Source organism: Haliaeetus albicilla, chromosome 6 (assembly GCF_947461875.1).
Source record: "Haliaeetus albicilla chromosome 6, bHalAlb1.1, whole genome shotgun sequence".
NCBI classification, from domain to species: domain Eukaryota; kingdom Metazoa; phylum Chordata; class Aves; order Accipitriformes; family Accipitridae; genus Haliaeetus; species Haliaeetus albicilla.
Window position 1 is genome coordinate 20,832,228 of NC_091488.1, and position 20,842 is coordinate 20,853,069.

The window sequence follows — 20,842 nt, forward strand, 5'->3', positions numbered from 1 at the left end:
ATTTAAATTAATTTTACGCAAAAAGCTTTCATTAGGTGATTTCATACTATTTTCTAGTATGTTTGGATATGGAGTTAAAGATCTAAAAACATCTCCTCTAAAATCCCTTCACTATCTAAGTATACAATAGTTGAAAATTAAAAATATGACAAGTTCTAAGTGAGACTCCCATCAAGTGATATTGTGCAGGAGCAAGAAATTGTAAACGTAAAAGCTTGTTACCTGTGGGAGCACTTGACTCAGTGACCACCTGTGGAAACAATGATGTTAATGCTCTGGTTGGCAGAAAGCCATGGGAACAGTGAAGTTCCCAGTGAAGTAATCATGCTGGAAGGACAGGGAGCTAAGAATAGTGTAGAGATAAGATAGTTGCTGCTGAGTGGAAAATTTTGGAAAGCTTCTGCCCATGATTGCTGGCTGCTGCATTGGACACAGCTAGCAGATATAAGGACTCGTTTTGTTCAATAAAGGGTCTTCTTCATTTGCAACCAGCTTCAGAATGTGTTTTTCAGACAAATGGCGCTCGCACAAGCTGAGGATCCTAGGGTCTAAGACACAGTGGGTTCAACTGCACCGGTTGCAAGCCCAGCTGAAATTCTCAAACTGCTGAAAGGAAGAAGACTGCACAGCCAATCACCTCTCACTGGACGACAGGTGAGCAGCTGGGAACAATGCGGAGTGAAATGTCCCGGGAAGAGAAAGCCACATATAGTATGATGCAGCAGCTCCTGCAAAAATATCAAGCCCATATAACTGAGCATAATTTGAAAATGCTGCTAAAATGGACAAAGGCAAAGTGCCCTGATCTTGAGTTCATAGCTATCTTTGATCCTGAACGGTGGGTCATGATACAAGTTAAACTCTGGGAAGCAGCAACTCAGGATGACAAAATTGCTTAATCCCTATTAGGGGCTTGGAGTTGTTTTTGAATGCTTAAAGAAACATGTTGGGACTGGTCCGGAACAGAGATCTGCTGCTGCAGAAGCTCCAGGTCCTGCAGTCCCCGGAGTTTCTGCTCCGATATTGGAACCTTCAGCTCCACCGTTGGTAGGAGCAGTTGGGGGGGGGCAGAAAAGGGTAATCATGAGGATGATGATCCGTTCGACCCTGAACCTGTTGATCCTGAAGCTGCACCAGACTTATATCCTCCTTATCCCTGTGATATTTGGGGAAAAATTAAACAAGAGTCTGTTAAGGAAAGGGACACTGGCATTTTACAAAACCTGTGAGCTTTTCCAGTCATCTATGAAGCCAATCACCAGCCCCAATGGGAGGGTCTGCAATTTTCTATTATCAAACTCATGACTGAGGCATTTGCAGCTATGCATGTCAGTTCCCAAACATGTTTTTCTTGTGGGAAGAAGGGGCACGTACGCCGTGAATGTCCAAATAGAAATAAAGGTGAAAAACAAGGGCACACCAAAAGTCTGGGAGCATGTCCCAAGTGCAGAAAGGGTCGACATTTTGCTAATCAATGCAAATCTCGTTTTAATAAGGAAGGACAGCCAATTCAGGGAAACGGGAAGTGGAGCACGAAGAGGTGCTGCGCGCAGACACAAGCAGCCCCCATTCAACAAGCAGGGCCCCAGTCTCAAGTCTATATGCAAGAACAAGCGGCAGTGCCGGAATGGATCTGGCCACTGCAGAATCAGTAACCTTAGAAACATCTGAAGTAAAAGTGGTAGCCATGGGTGTGTGGGGACCATTAGGGGGTAATAAAAGTGCATTGTTAATAGGACGGTCATCTACCACATTGCAAGGGCTTTTTGTGTTGCCAGGTGTAATTGATGCTGATTATCAAGGGGAAATCAAAATTATGGTGTGGACACCTATGCCTCCTTATTTTGTGCTGGCTGGTTCTCGTATTGCACAATTGGTTATTTTTAACAGTCAGCTATCCTTGGCAGCAGCAAAAACAAGGGGCTCAGGTGGATTTGGCTCTACAGGGGTTCCACATATTTTTTGAGCTTAGCGGGTCTCTAATTCCAGACCAGCTCTCAGCTGTAGATTGGAATGGGGAAATCCTTGCCAAACAATTGAGTTGTCTGGCATTATTGATATCGGGGCGGATGTGACAGTTATATCGCACTCCATGTGGCCCTCTCATTGGCCAATTTCCAAAGTATTCACAGCAATTACAGGCATAGGACGTCACACCATTCCATTGCAAATTGTGTATTTGGTGCAAGTGATAGGTCCTAAGGGTAAAAGAGCTACCATTCATCCTTTTATCCTCCCAACTCCCCTAACATTATGGGGATGGGACTGTCTTGCGCAATGGGGATTAAGCATTGTGTCAAATTTGTCGTAGTGGTCACTGAGGTGCAGCACACCCTGAAATTAACATGGAAAACTGAGAATCCAGTACGGGTGGATCAGTGGCCCCTGACACTTGAAAAGCTGCAACATTTACGATCATTGGTGGATGAACAGTTAAAGGCAAAGCATATTGTACCTACGACTAGTCCTTGGAATTTGCCTGTGTTTGTGATACAGAAAAAGAGTGGAAAGTGGAGACTGTTACATGATTTGAGATGTATTAATGCAGTATTAGAAGACATGGGTCCTTTACAACCAGGACTCCCATCTCCCACTATGATTCCAAAAGATTGGTGTTTAACAGTAATTGATTTGAAGGATTGTTTTTTTACGATTCCTCCAGATCCACGTGATGCCCCCAAATTTGCTTTTTTTATTCCTTCTGTGAATGCTTCTGAACCAAATAAACAGTATCAGTGGACAGTGTTGCCACAGGGTATGAAAAACAGCCCTGTCGCTTGCCAATGGTTTGTAGCAAGGGCTCTTTTTCCTGCTCGAGAGAAATTGCCTAATGCTCTCATTTATCATTACATAGATGATATTCTTGTAGCAACATGGACAGAATCAGAGATGCAAATAGCAATGTCTGTCGTGTTAGACAATATTAAACTTCATCATTTGGAGATAGCTCCAGAGAAGGTTCAAAAACCAACACCTTGGAATTATTTAGGGGGGTGAATAACTAATCAGCACATAATACCTCAGAAGTTGAAAATTATCACAGAGGTTCAAACATTAAATGATATGCAAAAATTACTTGGAACAATAAATTGGGTCAGACCATTATTAGGCATAACAAATGAAGAGCTGCATCCTCTCTTTCAGCTTTTAAAGGGAGATCCAGCATTGAATTCCCAAAGAACTTTAACTCAGCAGGCAAAGTTAGCACTTCAAAAGATGGCCAGAGCAGTGTCTGAGAGACAGGCTCAGAGATGTGATCCTGATCGTCCATTTCAACTGATAATTTTAAATCCTGATTTTCAACCATATGGTCTCATTTTTCAACAGGATGAAAAACAAAGAGATCCTCTGTTGATAATTGAATGGATTTTTTTGTCACATCAATTCTGCAAAACAATAACAACAAAAATTGAAATGATTGTGTCTCTGATTTTGAAAGGACGACACAGGCTGCTGTCTTTGAGTGGCCAGGAACCTTCAATTCTCATATTGCCTGTCTCTATGCAGATGTTACAATGGATGTACCAAAACTCTTTTTTGTTTCAAACTGCACTGGAAGATTTCTCTGGAATCATTTCAATTCATCCACCAAGTCATAAATTGTTACAGTTATAGTTTAATGTACAGGAACTTCCCAAATGTAGTTCTGTTCCTTTAGAAACATTGACAGTTTTTACAGATGGATCAGGAAGAACGGGTCAAGCTGTTATAGTTTGGAAAAATGATCAGAACGAATGGCAATCAGATATTGAGATAATAAAAGGTTCACCACAAATTGTTGAACTATCTGCAGTTGTTAGGGTCTTTCAGAAGTAGGACTGTCCTATTAATATTGTAACTGACTCTGCTTATGTTGCAGGAGTTGTGAGACGTCTTGAAGCCTCTTATTTGAAAGAAATAGATTATAAACCGTTATTCATGTTATTTCAAACTCTTTTGGCCTCATTAAATCATAGAAAAAAAACAATATTTTATTATGCATGTGCAATCACACACTTCACTGCCTGGACCATTAACAGAAGGTAATAGTATGGCAGATTGGTTAGCTGGACTCACCGTCCTTCCTAATGCATTCAAGCAAGCACGATTTTCACACGCCTTTTTTCACCAAAATGCAAAGGCATTGCAAAAAACATTTCAACTCACTTTGAATCAAGCCCATCAAATTGTGACAGCTTGTCCGGATTGCCAAGAGACGACTCATCTTTATCATATGGACTCAATCTGAGAGGCTTGCAAGCTTTAGAGATTTGGCAGACTGATGTTACTCACATTACAGAATTTGGCAGATTAAAATATGTTCATGTATCTATTGATACTTTTTCAGGAGCACTTGTGGCCACCGCCCACACAGGTGAAAAATCCTGTGATGTGTGTAAGCATCTCTTACTCGCTTTTGCAACCTTGGGTGTTCCACAGCAACTAAAAACGGACAATGGTCCAGCTTATGTATCACAAAAACCACAAGAATTTTTGCAACTATGGGGTATTCGGCATAGCACTGGTATCCCTCACTCTCCCACTTGTCAAGCAATTGTGGAACGTGCTCATGGTTCGCTAAAAGCGATGTTATTAAAACAAGAAGGGGGAGTAGGGAATCTCTGTCCACAAGAAAAGTTAGCTAAAGCCGCCACTTATGTTTTAAATTTTCTAAATCGCTGGTCTGATGCAGGCGGTCCACCGATATTTAGACACTTTATCCACATATCAGGAGTGGCCGGAAATTAGGGGTAAGGCCATGGTTTTAGTTAAGAATCTAGAAACAGGGTAATGGGAAGGTCTGTTTCCATTAATACCCTGGGGGCGAGGTTATGCTTGTGTTTCCACAGATACAGGCCCACGACGGACTCCCGCTCGTTTTGTATGACCATCATCATCTGGAACATCCTAGATGGTGCGGCAATATGGATACCACCCCAGCCAAAAACTAACGTGTGGGTCACCTTGGCCAACATGACAGGTCAAGATTCTCTGTGCATTGCAACCACATCACAAAGCCCATGAACCAATAGACAGGATGGCTATGACTCGTGCAGCACGCCTGGCCAACGAGCACATGCGTCATAGGCTCCCCATGTTGCAACCAAGGCAGGTTTTGGCACCCGCTGGCCACGTGTGCTGAAATCCATTCCTCTGCAAATGTATAAATACCGGGATTTTCCAAAGAGCATAGGGCTGGTGTACGGCAAGGCCACCGTTGCCTCTGTGGGGACGCCCACGTAAAGCTGGCACCTACCGATTGCTGGGCTGAGTTCACGGAGCAAGACGGCACAAGAATGTACGGATGGTCCATCTTCCTCACAGTCCTCGGATGGACGTAGTCATGGATACCACCACAAGCCAAAGAAAACATCTGGATGACCCTGGCTGATGTGACCGGACAAGATTGCTTACGCCTCAGTACAGCAACACCAAACAATCCCTATTCCACAGGTTTAACAGGGGGTTCCGCCGGCATCAATGAAGTTTAAGAACCTATTGATGGAGACCCCTGTGCAGCAGGTCATGAACTCAACGGATGGGAATGCCTGGTTTCCACGGATCGCGCATTCACCCTCATTGCCACCCCAGTAATCACAAATTCTGAGGTCCCTGAATACAGATTGGTGTAGCATTATCTGATTTACTGTTAGGTGTAGATAGTATTAGACATGCAACCTTACAAAATAGAGTTGCTCTTAAATCATTAGTTAAGACAGTTTTGATTTGTCTTGTAGTGTTTTTATGTATTTTGTGTGCCTTGTATGTTGCAATGTGTTTAAAAATTAGATAGATCAAGTAAGGCTGTGATAATTATAAATAAAGAAGGGGGAGATGTGGGAGCACTTGACTCAGTGACCACCTGTGGAAACAATGATATTATTGCTCTGGTTAGCAGAAAGCCATGGGACCAGTGAAGTTCCCAGTGAAGTAATCATGCTGGAAGGACAGGGAGCCAAGAATAGTGTAGAGATAAGATAGTTGCTGCTGAGTGGAAAATTTTAGAAAGCTTCTGCCCATGATTGCTGGCTGCTGTGTCGGACACAGCTAGCAGATATAAGGACTCGTTTTGTTCAATAAAGGGTCTTCGTTTGCAACCAGCTTCAGAGTGTGTTTTTCAATTGCAGCAGTTACCCTGTTGGCAAAGTGCAAAAATACAGGTTTAAATCTTTGTGATGTAAGCTCCCTGTGCCTCAAGCTATGCATTTCAAAGACAGACTACAATGGAAGAATCAAAAAGACAGAATAAATTTTGTTTGAACTTAATCTAAATGCAGTAATAATTATATTCTTTGGAAAAGGGATGGTTTTAGCTGTTGTTGACCAGAATGGGAAACAAAAGCATCTAAGAAGCATTTAAGCAATTTGATGAATATATGGTTCTAAAGTAATTGTGGTTACATAATAAAGATAAAATAGTGAAAAAAAAAAAAAAAGATTAGCATCATACAAACCAAATGTCTCTTCTGAAACTTTTGCCACATTTGGAGACTTATGTTTATTTTCACCATGTTCATTGTGTTGGAATGCCACTTATAAGAGCTGCAAATGTAAAAAATTCCCTTAATTCTGGAAGCTTGAGAGTTTCATTTATGGATCAGAACTTCACTTTCTGTAACAAAATGGACTTGTGCTGCAACTAGAAATATAACTACCATACACTAGGAGTGAGTTCAGTGGAGTGAAGACAGAGAGAAAGTATGAAATAGTATAAGTCATTCTCTATAACAATTAGAAGAATAAAATATCTTTCTCATTCTCATTTGTCTAATATAAGGAGTGATACTTCCAGTTTCTGAGGTATTTAGGAGAGAAAACTTATCATAAATAATACAGTTTTCTTTCTTGTGCTTTGTTTCTGATAATATAGCAAATTAAATCACACAGGAAATGGAAAAGTTATGTAAATAATAGATAAGAATAGAGCAAAACTAGTAAGAAAAAATAAAATGTTCCAAAATATGATCCACTTAAAAGCACAAAGTTGTGTTGATGGTGAGATATTTTAAATAAGCAGTATGGACCAACTATTACACTTTCTACAATATTTCAAAAATGCATAACTGCAGAGACACTGTAAACTGTATAATTAACCCAGCATAAGCCTGATAAAATAATTAGAAAAAAAATCAGCTGTTATGCAATTTCAATAAATGTATTTATGGTCTAACGTGATTTGCATCCTGTTGGAGTTCAGGCTTTCTTTCTAAGTAGGATCACAGTGAAAATCAGCCTGAATATTCTGTATGCTAAAACAGTTTTTTATCCATCACTGTTATCTTTCTGGTTTTGAATAAAGCATTGTCTGTGTTTTGTGGTAAAATGCCAGGCTTCAAGAATTGATTGTTCTTTTGTTGCTTTTTATTGCCTTGATACTGCAGGGCTTTTTATCTCTGAATCTATTTTAAGTGCTAAAATAATATTGAAGCTTTGCTTATTTTTTGAGAAGACTTCTTTACAAAAATAGGAGTGATTTGAGGGCATAGCAGTTGAACACATTGGAGTATTTCTACAAAGAGTTTGCCTGACTGAGAGATTAAGGGTATTATATTCTTAGAGTGCTCCCCGCCCCCCCCAACACAGCCCCCAGGTCTTCCCCAAAACTAAAACTCAAAGAAAGTATACAAAAGTGGATATACATAAATGCTTTAAAATATGCATGTAACTATTTGAAGAATTCCTACAGATAAATATTTATTTCTGTCACTTCAAAGAAGTAACTTTTAAAAGTACTGAGTTTACAGTAAAGGATTAAGACTTTGTGTTTTAAATGACATTTATATATTATTAGACAAGTATAAATAAAATATTCAATAATTTATGTACTAAAAATATTTTTAATAGAACAAAATATGTCAAGTTCAAATCCAGCTGGTACTGTCTGACAAAAAAAAAAAAGTATTGGACATTTTCTATAAGTTTCCTTGAGAGAAGGCATACAAAATGAACAAATTATGAGTCATTAAAGTTTGAAGCTGTAACAATGATCAAGGTTATAGACCTGTTGAATCAGAGAAATGTTGGTTGAAAGGAATTTCTGGAGACTATCCAGTCCTGCCTCCTGCCTGAAGCAGGACTATCATCAATACTACAACATGGTACCCTCTTCCAGGATTACACTTATCTCTTCCATTATAAATGTTTTTCCTAATTTCCAGTCTGAACCTCTCCAGCAACAACTTGTGGCCATTTCTCCTTGTTGTATTATTTTTTGCTGCTGAGAAGAGTTCATCTCCATCTTCTTTGTAATACCAGTAGCAGTAGGCTGCTACTAAATTGCCCCTTAGTCCAAGCCCAGCTTTCTCAGTAGGATATGTACTGAATCCCTCTGGCAATCCCAATAGTCCTTTGAAGGACCCCTGTTAGTTTCTCAACATTCATTTTGAACTGGTGTTGACCCAAAGCAGTATTCTAGATGCAGATTCACCAGTACGTAGTAGAACACAATAATATTTTCCCTAGATCTGCTGGTGGTGTAGTGTAGCCCAGGATTCAGCCTGCTCTACTTGTGACAGGAGCACACAGCTGGCTCATACTCAGCCTAGCATTCACTGTAATCTCCAGGTCCCTTTTATCAGGGCTGCTGCTCAGCCAGTCAGTTCCCAGGCACTGGGTTATTCTGTCCCAGGTGTAGCCTTTTGCACTTCTCACTACTGAGCTTCATCATATTAGTTCAGTCCTCAAATTTACCAGAGTCCCTGTGAATTGAAGTTCTGCTGTTTATTCTCAATCATTCCCCATAATTTAGTGTCTTGGGGTGCACTGCCATCATCCAGGTCATTGATGAAGATATTGAACGAGGTGGGTCCCAGTGCCATCCTCTGCTCATTGCCATCTGCAAGATGAACGTTAAGGTTTTGGTTAAGACTATTGAGCCCAGGGGTCCAGCTGGATTCTAGTGCAACTGCTAGTCTGTACTTCTTCATATTCCAAAAGAGAACACTACAGGACATGATGCCTTATTAAATTCAAGGTATGTCATATGCACTGTACATTCCTCATCCACAGCTAGTCAGTAACTGCTGCTCTGTCCGTGTCCACAGAGGCAGACACAAGTATTTCTGGCCACTCCTGTTTGCAAGGTCATGTGGTAACTCTATCACTGAACTAATCCAGAGTAAAACTGCAAAAAAGTAAGTGTCTTTTAGGCTAGATCAGTTCACTACTCTCTTTCCTATACAGTACTTCAGTTGTGTTACCAAAACTGAAAGACTGGTGGAAGGTCAAGGCTGTGGCCCAGTATTTCATAACTTGAAGAATGAAAAATAGAACTATTCCACAAATTACTCATTTTTCAGAAGAATCATAGATGGAATGATCCACTTGCCCAGTTGGCTACTATTTCGACCGATCTTTTCATGTGGTTTCCTTGCAAATTGCAGATGGACGGGAATAAGCTCCATATATCCTTTGCACTCATGCAAGAACACAGACTGTCAGCTGAATAAAGGTCATTAAAATTACTGATTACACTATAAATTATTTTGGAATACTAGAGTTTTAAAATTGTAATTTATCATCATAAAATGCCTGACTATTAGCCAGATCTGACTGAGCTGGGATCCCTGTCCAAACTGCAGTGGGAGTCACATTCCCTTTCCTAAAGGAGCTTATTATTAAAAGGAAAGATCAAAGAAAGAGAAGTCACAAAAAAGGAAGTACGTTATTAGGAAGGTAATAGGAAAATGTCTTATGCCACAGTCTTAATGTCTAAGACAAATGGCATATCCTTTGTCTTGGAATATATGTAGCTTCACAGATGACATTTTGGCTTCTATTGACACACATGCACATGCACAAAGGAAAAAAAGGTGTGGAGGGGAACAGTTTAATTCACTCAAGCAGGTTTAACCTAAAAGCTTTAAAATAGTTAAGTGTATTTCTGAGTGTTGTGGCTTCCTGCCAAGCCTGTAAAAAAGGTTGTGGTATTTTCTTTCTGTCCATAAAAAAAAATGAGGTATTGAATGTTTGACCTTGCTTGTTCTCATTTTGTTAGCAATTTTTGATTTTGAAAAAAGAGCTATGACCAAAAAAACCACCCCAATCTCAAAATCACAAGAAGCAGCATTTTAAAGCAGCACACTTGTAAATATTTTTTTATTTACACATTTCCTCAGTCTAGTGTATAATTCTTACTGTTTTGGAGTGTTAAACATTGAAACCATTTACAATGAAAGAGGAGGGAATAAAAAAATCAAGGGAATTTTGAAATAATTTTATGCCTTCTGCAAAAGCAAAATTTTAAAGGAAACAGTATTTCACTACCTTCTCCATACACACATCTTCCTTTCTAGAGATTTTTAAATGAGTGGTCAGGCAGTCAGCTTGACACTTTTCACATGCATTTTACAATATATCTTCAACTGTTCTTAAATACATAATTGATTTCTTTGAGATGTGTTTTAGCTCATATTAATTGCTTTCTATTTTACTATATATAGTCAGTGGCTTTATGATATGTACTGAAGTGTTTATTAATCGTTCAATAGCTTTGTTTGTCTGACCTTGTATCATTCACATAAGGTTCCTGTAGCTCTGCTCAAAATCCTTGTATCACGAATTGAAGAGCCTTGACTTGGTCTTCAAAACTGAGATAAATTCTTCTAGGTGCTGAGTGAGCAATGAGTTCTGAGTGGGAAAATTCAAAATCTATTGTCCTTGGCCTGTATTCACACGACAGCTCTCTTTATTGACTATACATTCTTCAAAGACATAAGTGCTCTCCCATTTTCCAAAGTTCCAAGTCCCATGAACCTTAAACCAGGCACAGACATTTAAGTGCTTTGAGAGCTTTTGAAAATTTGAACTTAAGATCCTCTGTTTTATCCACATACCATACAAGTACTAATAACAGATTTACAGATTTCTGTACTCTAACGTACAACCTTCACCTGAAAGGTAAGTGTTATAAATGGATCCATCATTGTTCAAATGAATGCTTAGACTTTATAGAAAACAAGCTGTAGAGAAGTTTTTTTTTAAACAATATAGTAGGTTAAGGAAATCCTGTTTTGTACAAGGAAGAGCATAAGACTGTTCAGTGGGTGAGTATATGCTCTGTATGCATGTGTGAGAGAGACTCATTAAAGCCATATCTTGAAATCAAGTTTCCTCTATTACAAATGAATTTTAAATCACATTGTGAACTGCCCAATCTGAGGACCAGTTAATATTACATTATTTCAACAAAATAGAACAGTTCAAGAATAAAAGAGAAGCTTACTCCCAAGTGTTCATCTGACGGCTTACTGGGATATGGGAAATATGACTTAATATTTTAAAAATTATTTTCAAAATATAATTTTAAAAATTATTTTGGTAAGTATAGGTGCTTGTCATAACTGTCTAGCTAACAGAAAGACTTTTTCTCTTCTGAAATTTTATATGGCACCTGAAAAATGTTTCTGATCAAAACTACGCTTTTGGTCAGGAAAAATATGAAGTTTTGTGAACCAGAAGTTGCAGGGGGCTTACTGTAATGTCTAAACAAAATTTCATAGTTTCAAGCAGCCAATAAAGGTTTTAAAGATTTTTCCTTATTTTATTTAACTACAACATATCTTTTAAACTATAAGGCAAATTTAAACTGTATACTATTAATCAACTAAAAATTGAATTGTCAATGTAGATTTATTAGCTAGAGTAAATATAAACTCTTTTGTGTAATCAACTTTTTCAATTCATCTTTTGCTTATTACACCATTCTTTTTTAGTTCTCATGCACTAACAAACCTATTTTGTATTCTAATCTTAACTTGTCATGAGTAATTTAAAAAAAATGTTTTATTTAATAAAAAATAAATCTTTTGGTGTTAGATCCAGCTGAGCTGTTGACATATATAATCCACATACTATTAAGAAGATTTTCCTTTGCTATAAACAGAAGTTAATCAGTTACCAAGTTACATCTGTCTGTGGCTCAGTGTAGGGGCAGATGATGCTTTGATGTATTCCCTAGCCTAGAGTTTTTTGATGTTATCAGATATTTGGGCCTAAAACTACAGAATGAGATCTATGGAACAGAGCAGAAGCTGAAGACCTATCTGAATCTATGATGAGACCATACTTCCAACTCTCTTGTAGTGGGAAAAAAAAAACAAAAAACAAAACAACAAAAAAACCCATTATAAAACAAGTTAGTCTTACCATTAATTATTTGGTCTTATCCCCCCTTTTTAATTACTTAGTTTCTAATTTGTCTACCCTAGACATATTTGTGTTCAACCTGTGCAATCAGTGTGATTACAGTACTAATATATAGATCAGGAGTAACTGTAGCTGCATTACTTTAGTTTTTTCTCCTCAATATTATTTATAATTTTCTTACCCACCATTGGGGTGAGGATGGTGTTATTACTGATGGCACATTTATACTTTTGAACTTGGTGTCTAGATAAAAGGTGAATAAGAAGCTGGAACTGCAACTACTTACAGATTGAGCTAAATGGTCTAGTATAAATATCCCATGGAATGTAATACACATTGGAGTTTTAAGATGAAAACAACAGACATACTGGAACATCTGAGTATGTGAAAAAGTACTATTTTTTCCAATAATGTAAACTTAAATCCCACTTACATGAACACCTGTTCTGGCTGTTGTTTCCAGTTTAATGAGCTTAGGGAGGCTTGTATCTCTGAACTGAGAGTATCTCTATCATTTTGACACTTAATTTTGTTTGTCTCTTATAAATGTCTTATAAAAAAAGAGAATCATTTAGCATCTGTTATGTTATCTACTAACATCTGTCTCCATTAGCCGTTGTTAAATATATACACAATACATTAATTCAGTTGCTTTTTTTCTCTTAAATCACGAATTGATGTAATTATTGATGCAAAGTTCTTACCATAACAATTGCTCATTGAAGATTTAATGAGTTCTCACATTTAGACTGGATTTACCAAGGGATCTGTCTTTTTTTTCCATGAATGTGAGGGAATATCTAACAGCTTGTTCTTTGCTTTGTTGTGCCAATTTAAAACCCTCTTTTTTGCTTCCCAATATTTCCATATAGCCATTCTAGTAAATGAAAAATACAATATGGTACATTGATGTATTATCAAAAAAAAAGGAGGGATGGAATGGCAACCTTTTTAAGAAATGATGAGAAAATGTTAGGATAACTAAGAAAAGTGAGTGTAAATGCTATCCTAGTGCAACATAAAAGAATATAAAGCTGCACAAGTACATTCTGCCTAAGTAACTTCAGGATTAAATAGCTACACACATGCATGAGCATGCTGAATTCATGAGTACAATAGTTGCATTGTGAATTGTCAAAGCCGGAGTCAGTGAAGTTCTTGGGAATAAGATTACACTCCTTATGCTTAGTTGATTGAACATAAAGATACTCATAAACATTTTTTTATCCACTTGTCACTGGGAGAATGTTGGGTGGAAATATATCACATCAGTGATGAAAGAACATCTGAATAAGTGTTCAAATCTACAGCAATCTGAACTACCCAACTTGTCAAAAAGACTTAGAGAAAAAGATTGAGGGAAAAACATTAATTTAATATTAATCCAATCCTAGTTTTACATTAGTCCAATGTTTTGAAAATTAATATATGCTTACTGTATGTATTCTATAATAAGATCATATATCAGGTCATTGCCAAAAATTATCTGTTCCTAAATGGAATAGAAACAAACTGCAGTGCTGGAGAGTATTAATTTGTTAGTCCAAGGAAATCCATGTGAAATATTCCCAGCAAGTACATAGTCAAGTGATATTCTCAATTTTTTTCAATATAATCTGTGAAATTTTGTTTAATTTTCTTTCTATGAATCATTATTATGTTTACTTTGTTACATATTGTGGTGGGTTAACCCTGGATGGAGGCCAGGTGCCCACCAAAGCCGTTCTATCACTCACCTCCTCAGCTGGACAGGGGAGAGAAAATATAAGGAAAGGGTTGTAGGTTGAGATAAGGACAGGGAAAGAACACTCAGCAATTACCATCATGGGCAAAATAGACTTCAATTGGGGAAATTAATATAATTTGTTACTGATCAAATCAGAGTAGGGTAATGAGAAATAAAAACTGAATTATAAAAAACATTCCCCCCACCTGTCCCTTCTTCCTGGGCTCAACTTCACTCCCAATTTTTCTACTTTCTCCCCCTCCAGCAGTGCAAGGGGATGGGGAATGGGGGTTGTGGTCAGTTCATCATATGTTTCTGCCGCTCCTTCCTCCTTGGGGGAGTGTGAGACACTGAACAGTATGTGTGTGCATGCATCATTGGACTATGCCCTATTAAAAAACGTGGAGACAAGCTGTGGTGTGCACCCATCACCAAAGAATTGAAGACTGAGGACCAACGGGACGCTGCTGGATCCATGGTGGTGAATTCCTTGCAACTCTATCCTGACTGCTTGATTGATTTCTGCCTTTTTCTTCCATTCTATCCTATTGCTACTATTTTCTACTTTTGATAATAAAAGCTCTTTTGGGTATATGGCATTTGACCTCATTTGTGTCTTAATCTTGCTCTTGGGATCATATCGAAAACTTCCCTGACATTGGATCGGGACAGGAAGGACTCCTCACACTCTTCCCCTGCTCCAGTGTAGGGTCCCTCCCATGGGAGACAGTCCTCCACAAACTTCTCTGATATAAGTCCTTCCCACAGGCTGCAGTTCTTCATGAACTGCTCCAGCGTAGGTCCTTCCATGGGGTGCAGTCCTTCAGGAATGAACTGCTCCAGCGTGGGTCCCCCATGGGGTCACAAGTCCTGCCAGCAAACCTGCTCCAGCATGGGCTCCTCTCTCTACGGGTCCACAGGTCCTGCCAGGAGCCTGCTCCAGAGCAGGCTTCCCATGGGGTCACAGCCTCCTTTGGGCATCCACCTGCTCCAGCGTGGGTCCTTCACGTGGGTATCTGCTCCACCGTGGACCTCCATGGGCTGCAGGGGGACAGCCTGCCTCACCATGGTCTTCCCCACGGGCTGCTGCAGGGGAATCTCTGCTCTGGCACCTGAAGCATCTCCTCCCCCTCCTTCTTCACTGACCTGGGGCTCTGCAGGGTTGTTTCTCTCACATATTCTCATTCCTCTCTCCAACTGCAGTTTCTGTTGCACAGGGTTTTTTTCCACCTTCTTAAATCTGTTCTCCCAGAGGCACTATCACTGTCACTGATGGGCTCGGCCTTGACCAGTGGCAGGTCCGTCTTGGAGCTCTGTTGGACATAGGGGAAGCTTCTAGCAGCTACTTACAGAAGCCACCCCTGTAGCCTCCCAGCTACTAAAACCTTGCCACACAAACCCAATACACATATTTAACATATTAACTGTTCCGTATGTCATCATTCGATCAACAGATGTTGTTGCTTAGGAAAGTTAATGATTTTCACAGTAATTTTCTAAAAAGAGGTTCTCAAAAGTTATACATTCAACATTTTAGTTGCAGATAAGTCTGTTATTTTTAATGAATTGTTTGTTTTAGAATTGTATTTGTTCAATAGTTTATGCAAGTGTTTTGTACTGGTAGGTGTTTGGCATAGTATTTATGGGTCTGTTTCTTAAAACGCATTTGCTAAATTCTACTGCTGTGTCCATATTTCAGCACTCCTAACATTCAAGCTTCTCTTTGATGTTTCTGAAAATATAATTAACTGTATAGATTTGAGATCCTGGCTTGAGAGTTGTGGCATATCAGAAGTGTTTTAAAACTTTATATTTCTAATTTGCTATGTACATTATGCAATTGTTTAATTCAGGCATTTAACTTGTCTTGTTTGGAAAGAACTCTGTCCCTGAAAACACCTGACTGGAAAAAAGTTTGGAAATATAATTTTTTCTGTCTTTATATTTTTAATATATTTTGATCCCTTCATCTGATGTCCCTGATCTATCCAAAATTCTTCCCTCCTGATGAGCTGATGTGCTCTCTTTAAAGCTTACCTTAAAAGTTGGTCTTTTTGCCATCTTTTGTCTTCTTGCTTCTTTATATCACCTTATTGCCTTGTAGTTACATTCTGCTATAAATAAGTAAAGTTTCCATATAGCTGTATTACTCAAGGAATACATCTAGTTAAGGACAAAGTATATGCTCACCTGAGTACGTTGCTTCTAAGGTCACTAAGGGCCATTGGCTATTCCCATGTTTATTGTTGCCTTGTCATATAATGGATGGCTCTTACACACTCAGAAGGAAAACCACACATATTACAGTATTTGGGAATGTGCGCTACTTGTTTGTCAACTCCAGGAATATTACAGGTAAGCTTAAATTAAGCAGAAGAGTCCTACCTAGATTATGTTACTGTAGATGTTGGATCACATGCAACACGCTGTTTATTTAAGTGTTTGACTTTTAAATTTAAAAACTGGTAGAGTTCAGTTCTGTGCACCAGAATGCATGGTTTTTCTAAATTTGGCTGTTCATCAAAACCAGTGTATTTATCCCAGCACATGTAATACTTACCTCTGGTTTTGTTTTTTCTTTAGTAATTTACCAGGTACCTAAAATACAGCAATATTTTTTTTACTAATATGAAATTAATTGCAATGTTTACTCAGTTCTTGTCAAAGCCCTGTTTTTTTGTGCTGATCCAAAGAAAAAGCAACTGACAGTGTAGTAGACATAAGCTAACTGAAGTGGTGCCTTCACTTCAGTTTCTCCAGTGATTTGGAGCCAATTTTTTCCTCATAAAGGATTATATCAGATGCTTATTTAAAAAAGTATACAGCAATTCAGTGCTTTTGTTTAGATAGGAAAGATGTCAGTGTTTCATTATAAATCATCAAGAGAATGTTAAAATCTTACCACTTGTTGGAGCCTCTCACAGTGTTTCACATGAATGTGGTGGAAGCATAACCAGAGACAGAGACTGCTTTTTCCTCTACCACTCTCTCAGCTGTCCATTTTCAGAAGATGTTGTCTGGATGGGTGGGCTGGCGAGCACAGTGACAATCACTTTTTCCTGGGATCCCTGTTATGATACCTTTTCCAGTTATGATACCAGTTGTACAATGCAACCACTCATGCAGTGCTTCTCATAAAAATAGGCAACATGTAAACAAATTTATGATTCTTTGTGCATTTAATCTTGTGACTTTCATTAATTGTTTCTAAGGGTTCTTTTAGTTTAACACAGCATGATATTACCTATTACAATATTGATCTAAATATTTTTTTCTCTGTTGTTTTGAGTTGAACTTACAAGATATATAGCTCGCCTGAATCTGCTTTGGAGCAGGAAAATTGCAGCAAAATGCTCAAATGTAAAATTAAACAACTGCTCATTTAAGAATTCCCCCAACAATCTTGCTGGCTAGCACAAAGGAGTGAATGTAAATGGGGGTGTGTACAAAAGGGTTAAAAGATGGAATTTTGGTCCATGGATGAACACTGAGTAAGAAATATATAACTAAAAAACATAGTCAGCACAGGGAACAGATAGTTTGTTGTCTATTGTTTGAAATGCTGACCATAGGGATAAGAAAGTAGAGCAAGGTTAAGGGAGGTAGTATGTGCAATAATGGAGGAATACAAGGCACCACACATAATTTTGCTTACCTTGAAAAAGTCCTGCTATTGGTTAGAGCATAATGGACGTGACTGATGGATTATGGTAATTTGCCGCAAACACAGAGCCCATGAACCAATAGAAGGGATGGCTACGGCATGTGCAGCGCACCTGGCCAGTGGGCACATGTGCCATAGGCTTTCTAGGTTGCAATCGAGGCGTGTTTCAGCACTCATTGGCCGCGAGTGCCGACACCTGTTCCTCCACAAATGTATAAAATACCGGGGTTTTCCGAAGAGCACTGTGTTGATGTACCGCAAGGTCACTGTTGCCTCCGTGGGGATGCCCACATAAAGCTGGCACCTACCGACTGCTGGACTGGGCTCACGGCGCAAGATGGCACAAGAATGTATGGAATGTATGGATGGTTCATCTTCTTCACAATTCTTGAGTCGGTATGTTAATAGGGTTTTTTTGCTTTGTAAAATACCCTTAGCATAACGCATGTGTGTAGTTAACAAAATGCTTGCTTTTTCCCTTATAATCAGTGTGTGTGTGTTTACCTTCTCAGTAATCCTCGAAACCACCCTAAAACAGAAGGAAAGAAGTAAATTGTTGATGAAAAGTATATAGATGAAGAAAATGGAGACCAAGTTAGATTTTCAGAGAAATAACATTGTATTATGGAAAAGCAAAATTCCATCTTTTATCAGAAGCAACTCTCTGTTCCTATGTTGAAAAGGTGCCACTTTATAAAGTCCAGATAATGAAATAGCTACATAACAAAATTTCCTTAAAAAGTGGCCTTATGCCATTAAAAATAGAGGGAGAAGATGTAGGCAGTAGAAGAGGCATTTTCTAAGATTTTGAATTTTTATTTTCTCTGAAGAAAGGTACAGATATGTAGTCAGGGTTATGACAACACTTGATATAATAACCAGCTGTGGTTTCCTCTATAAGTTTTCAGTGCTGTGGTGTCTGTTTTAGTCCCCTTACATGTTAAACACATGCAAATTTTGCTTGGATAAAGCCTTCTTTGATTTGTAAATGTTCTTTCTTTCCGTTTAAGGTTTGGGTTCTTGATTCAGCATTTTTAGTTGCAGAAAAAACAGACTTCCTGAAATAAGACTCAGAACAGCCTGTGGTAATACCAAAGTCAAACGAAAGACAATGCAATGCTATCTTTAGCTCACATTTTGAATTTCGTAAAATTCAAAGGTTTGCTGAGAACTCAGACCTTTGTGTTTGGAAATGTTGAACCTCAGTCATTCCCTGATACTGCTCTTAGTTTCCACTGATTCCTTGCTAGACTCTTAATACTTATAAAGGAAAATTAGGCTAGAGTTTGTGACAGTTGAGTTGCTATGACAACTAGTAATTTTCAAATAACCTTGAAGAACAAGAACAGCAGTAAAATGCATGTAATACAGTTTTTAATGAAAAACATCCCTCAAAATCATAATTTATGCAACATATTTGACTCTACCATTCTTTTATTTATTAGTGAGTAGCTATATAATATTTAAGGTTATTAGCTCTTTTAAGACAACAACTTCATTTTTATTTTTCTCTTTAAGCATGGAACCAGACATGATTATTTGCAAATGAGAGGAAAAGATGCTAAAGGAGTCACACAAAGAAATTTTTTCAAGGTCTGAACCTCTACTCCAGGATCTTCTCTGTAAAAGCAGTTCTTTCTGTCTGCAAAACACATGGCAGACCGTTCAATAACAATGTAGAAAGACAAATGTTATGTGCAGTATTTGCCACTATGCTGTCCTGATTTTTCAGAGTGAGGGAAGCAGTTTCAAATGGGCAATAAATGGAGAACCAAGCTTTAAAGTCACATATCTTTGAGATTATTTGGTGTTCAACACTAAATAGGGCTAAGTGCCAATTTTAAGTATATGAATAAGGTTCACATAGATCATTCTTGAAAATAATATTTTCTGAAAGTAAACTTAAAAACCAGTCATATATGCTTAATACTGAAAGGTCATACTCAGAAGGAAGAACAGTTATATAAAAACCCCTGTTATGTATTTGGCATGTTCCACACAGAGGACTAAATTTACTTTAAACACTGGAATTAAAAGTCGTCCATTTGATTGCAATGAATTTAGCCACCCTGGGACAATCAAAACTAAACTTAGCAACATTTCTTTCTGAAAGTAGATTCAGTTAAAAGACTTCCTTTTATTTTTTTTCAGTTTTCTTAGGAGTCATGAGATATGAGTTATGTATGATTTTAATTGACTACACAAAACAATAGCCATTGAGTTAAACTTAGAAGTCCATATTTGCATACATGTTTTCTTAAAAATCAGTGTCTTTAATGAGAAAAAGGCCTTTCTCGGTGTCCATTTTGATTTCAGTTTTCACAGTTGTGTAGAAATGTGTCAATTCTTCTTCCTGCAAAATTTATTGAAATACCTAAATTACAAAGCTACTAAAGAAAACACCTCAGATTATTCGTGTTCATTTTGCACCATTTCTAGATATATGTAATCTAGCACGAGCTAGACATTGGGGCCCAAAGTTCAATGATTCAGAGTTCAATGATCCAAGAATCCGAAAGTTTTTCAGAAAAAGTATTGACCCATTAAAGTCAACATTAAAATCAGTTACAGACAAATACAGAGCAAAAAAAATCAATTCTCTTTGTGACACATTGGGAAAACAAAAAAGGCTTATTGACTTCAGAAACTCAGTCAGCAAGGTTGTCTTCTTTCAGATTTGAAAAAGAACAGCTTCACTTAAACTGGATGGAGTTAAATTGAGAAAGCTATACACAGTTCTCCGCTGTTTTGGAAAAAAATACTTTGATCAGGTGCTGTTAGAGTGATGGTTGAATATGTGATGTTGAGGCTTCTGATGAAGTATGGAAACACATGCTTCAGGTAATGGACATGATGTTCAAGATGAAAAACTAGGAAAGATCTCATACAGTAACCAAACATTTATTGTAAAATAAATTTTTAACACTGCTCTCATGTTTGGATTAATGAGATAACAATAAAAATCTAATAAACAGGTGTTTAGAAAGCATCTGTTGTCTCTGCAATATTATAATCCCCCTGCAATTTTAAATATTAATACTCTTAAGCATATTTCTGTTAACAAATTTTAAATCATCCCTCTCTTTTATAGGTGATAACTTAAACCTGGAAAATGAGTACTTTCAAATTCATAAATAAGATTGACTTTATGCATTTTAACTACAAAAATGGAAGTCATTAATAATTGTCTTCTGCATGAATAAGATAGCAAATTATTATACTAGCATAACTTTAACCTGTAGTTGTTACACATTTGTAAATAATTTGCAAAGAAATTTCAAACCAATGTAAGTTTGCCTGACTTATTTCATCTCTTTAAAATAATT

At 37.8% G+C, this 20,842-nt stretch overlaps 1 long non-coding RNA gene across 1 annotated transcript; it reads left to right on the forward strand.

Annotated features, from left to right (window-relative positions):
- The first annotated feature begins 270 nt into the window (after nucleotides 1-270).
- On the forward strand, nucleotides 271-7,289 carry LOC138685683 (uncharacterized). Its single transcript, XR_011325052.1, has 2 exons — nucleotides 271-654; nucleotides 4,830-7,289. It is a non-coding gene; the product is annotated as an uncharacterized lncRNA (long non-coding RNA).
- Nucleotides 7,290-20,842: the final 13,553 nt, after the last annotated feature.